Raw genomic sequence first — 4,253 nt, 5'->3', positions numbered from 1 at the left:
ATGCGCGCTCCTGCCGCACTACACCCGGCGTCTCACTCCGCGTCACCGCAGGCGTCCCACTCCGCGCGCGGACGGCACTACTTCCCAGCGGGGCGCTGGGCTCCGAGCTCGCCAGGTCTTAGCTGGGCGGCCTTCCAGCTCCTGCCTCTGGGCTCCTCCGTAGCAGAGGTGCCCGCTCGCCGCCGTCCGCTGGACGGAACTGGCTTTGTCTTGCGCCGCGTCCCGGTAGCAGGGAATCGGATGACTTCGTGTCGGGATGAGATGGGACAAAGCCGGCGGCGCCTCGGCATGTCTGCGCAGGGCCCAGAGGCTGACTTTCGTTTTCTGCCGAGTGCTGAGGCTTTGTTCCCCGAGGCTGAGCGCAGAGCACAGGGCGGCTTTGTCTGTGCGGCCGAGCCGCGGCCCAGCTGCCTTCCCGGGCTGGAGGAACCGTCCCGCGCCCGGGGACCGGGGTTGGGGGGGGTGGAGGGGAGGTGGGGGGGCGCATTTATGCACAACCTTCTCGTTCAGATTCGAACTATCGGTCCCCGTCCCCGCTCGTGGTTTGTTCGTTGGGTTTTGTTTTTTCTCATGCTCTAAAATTTTGTAGGAACAAAGTTCTCTGTCTCCCTGAACCCTCATGTTGTGAAAGAAAAAAAAAAAAAAAAAGCGAGAAAGCTGGGGATGGCGCACAGCACACACAACCTGTGCTGTTCGTTCCGCGGAGGCCTCCCGGTCGCTGCTGGGTGTCCAACCATGGGCAGAAACAATGGAACCAGACGACCTTAGACCCTACGGAAGTGAACCGTCCTGGTTAGAGTTAGGTTGGGGTCCCATAATATGATTTATGACTACCCAAAGCGAATGTGGGAAGAAACTGGTCCATGAAGACCGGCTTTGAGTCATCAGAGAAGGCATCTGTTTGAGCATACAACCCGCCAGGAATGATAAAACAAACAAAAAGTAGCAATGTAGAATATGAAGTCAAGTTGGCTTTAGAGTTTCTTGTCATAGCAAATTACCCCCCCCACAGTCACGGCATTTCATGTCTTGCTAACATTATATACTTTACGTATTTGTTTCTTGGTTTCTCTCCTCCCTGTAAACCTAATGAGAACAGGGAGTTCACTATTTTCCCTGGAGCCTAGTGTGGTATTTGGCAATGTACTGGGAACATTTGCAGATAGCTGCTGAGTCAGCAAATAAGCAACAGCGTTATTTATTTAAAGGTCCCGTGAGTTGAGGATAAAAACCACAAGACACAAGAAAATTGCTCTCCTAACTCAGTTTTATTTTTTTGACACAATAATCCATAAGGACTAGCTAAAAGGTAGCCAGTCTGCCATTTCATTTTCCAAGGGGGGGGGGGGGGGAATCGAGCTCTTTCCTCTGCTGCTTTTCATTCTAGGTATTGATACTCTGATGTGAATTCACCTAAAGTGTACGAGGAAAGTGAATGTCCATAATTGTAACTAATCTCCAGTTACAAGCTCCCTTCCAGTATACGGTAGTTTGAGTAGCATTCATGGTGGGCTGCTGTAGGACTTTAAGAATAGCTACATGGTATTATACACTATTAAAAACACACCTGGAGAGTACTTGGAATGAAAATTGGGTGAACCTTCTTTAGTTCCAAGGAAAATGAGATGAAGTACTTAAATGGGAGTGTGGAGACACAGAATAGCCAGCTATCCCCAAGGGGTTCTCCTGTATCAATTTCCTTTTCTTTGGAACTTTTGGTTAGGAAAAATCTACACCTTGGCCAGGCAGGTTTGCAATACCTGTAAGAGCAGAGCTAGAAAAGCTCTTCATAAGAAATAAGCATAAGATCTCAAGTATTCATGCTGCAATTATTCCAGTAATTATGGCATCCTAATATGCAACACTGGAGATATCTTTGGAGGTCATACATTCAAGTATTTTCAACTCATGAGCATCTATTATGTGTCAGGCATTGTTATAGATGCCACAGATACATCAGTGAACAGACAAAAGTCTTCCCACTCTTGTACATTATTCCTATCAGGACCTTTTACTGCATCTTTTCTCCTATTTTAATCATTCGTCACTGCTTTTTTTTTGTTATCTGGGTCCTTCCTTTACCAGTTTTTAAAAAATTTGTTCCCATTTCCTGTACCTCCCTCAATTCACTCAGAATATAAATGTATGAAATAATGTGAAATAAAATGTGATGAAATAAAATTTAAGGTCATAGCTAGCTTTTAGCAAAAGAATTAATTTTCAAATTTTCTTTTTGTAAAGTCTAATCTCCCTGGTTTCTTTCAGTTGACTATTGTGTAAATGAAAATAATTACTATCTATTCAATGTCTGCCCTTCTGTAAGAGTGTCTTTTTTCACATAAACTTTGATCATAAAACATAATGCAGAGGATAGTAGCACCATCAGAGGAGCATTTAAAATAGATGTCCTCAAGATTGCTTTCCTTTCCGTTCTTTCCTCATTCTGGCTCCTTCGTTCCCTCCCTCTCGTTCTCGCTCATCTCTTCCTCTTCTGCTCTCTGTCTCTCTTGTCAAGTCTCACACTGTAGCTCAGCCTGGACTCAAAATCCCAGCAACCCTCTGCCTTAGCCTCCTGAGTGCTGGGATTACAGCTATGCACCATTATACTAGACTTCTTGGAGGATTTTTAGAAAATAGTAAATGACACTAGCTCAGAAATCCAGACTGTATGAAAAGATTTTAGTGTAGAGCACAGCCTCTGAAGGAATTGTCAATCCATATTTGGTTTTATTCCATTAGTTTTCTCTAAAATTTCTCCCTTAAGTCTAAAGTACTCACTGCCCTAAATATTCTCTGAAGTCCATAGCTTAGTTAGAATTCTCCTTCCCCATTTCATGTTGGAATGCATTGTATTTCAGATCTGCAGAAACGTTTCCCTGTTCATTCCTTGGTCTAAAGGAAGATGTCAGCTGGTTTCCTTCCAGCCTTCCTCCTGCAATTGCTTACATATTGAGGTCGGGTGGATTACTCACCATGCTAATGACTCTTAGTGTTGACTGGCATATGAGAATCACTTGGGAGGCTTTTTAAAAACTGCTGGTTCCTAGCCTGCCCATGACTAGTTGAATTAGAGCCAGTGGAAGTGGAATCCTAGTGTTGGCAACCTTATGAAGCATCTAGAAGATTCTATGGAACAGCTACATTGGGGAATCATATAATAGACAGCTCAGATATATGTTTAAAACAATAGTTCTCAAACTCAATATCCCCCGTCTCTACCTTCCAAGTGCTGGGATTACAGGTGTATGCCACTATGTGTGTGTTCGCTTTTCTCATCCATAAATTAAAACACAGGAGTATAAATATATATTTACTGTAAACACACACAGTAAACATACATTTTTATGTGTGCACCACAACAATCAATGTATGGGACATTTTTATCACTTCCAAAGTTTAATTGTGCCCCTTTGCTGACAATCCCCATCCATCATTTTCAAACAACCCATGATCTATTTCCTGTCACTACTGATTAGATTGCCTTTTCTGGGATTTATTTATTAACTCCAGGGACTTGGGAGAAGACTCAGTAGATAAAGTTCTTGCTGCTCCAAACATGAGGACCTGAATCTAGGTCCTCACCATGCAATATAAGTCAGCTGTGCTGGGGAAGCAGCGACCAGAGGATTCCCATGACTTGCCGACCAGCCAGCCACCTGAATCAGTGAGCTCCAAGTATAGTGAGAGACCTTGTCTCAAAATTACCATGGAGAAGCGATTGAGAAAGAAACTGGGCACAAACCTCTGGCCTCCACAAACATGCGCACATGTGCATACAAATACATAAGCACATATACATAAAAGCCTTCATATATACTAAATTTATGTATCTGGATTCTTTCAGTGAATCTAGCCATAGTCTTCTGCAGTGTGCGCAAACCATGTTTCAATTAGGAGTGGCATCTATTTTCCAGCTCTTGAATCTAGGCAGATACCGTAACTTGCTTTCACCAAGAGAATACAGTAGAAATGACTGTATGATATATTTTACCCATGTGGAACACAGCTGTCACATAAAAATGGGCTACGTTACAAAATTGAGAGGGGTGCGAGTGTATAGGTGTGGTGCTGTGGGGCAGGGGAGAGGGAAAAGAAACAGAGGAGAATAAAGGTGCCCTGCTCAACAGCATTAAAGTTCCTAGGTACGTAGATGAAGCCATTTCAGCCCTGCAATGTCAGGTGGGGTGCCACAGTCAGAGAACATGTGGGTCAGAGAAGAGCTAGCCTCACTGTCCCATGACTGAATTGCTAAC

Source organism: Mesocricetus auratus, unplaced genomic scaffold (assembly GCF_017639785.1).
Source record: "Mesocricetus auratus isolate SY011 unplaced genomic scaffold, BCM_Maur_2.0 Super-Scaffold_100013, whole genome shotgun sequence".
Classification (NCBI taxonomy): Eukaryota; Metazoa; Chordata; class Mammalia; order Rodentia; family Cricetidae; genus Mesocricetus; species Mesocricetus auratus.
Note: the sequence above shows the minus strand (reverse complement) of the source record.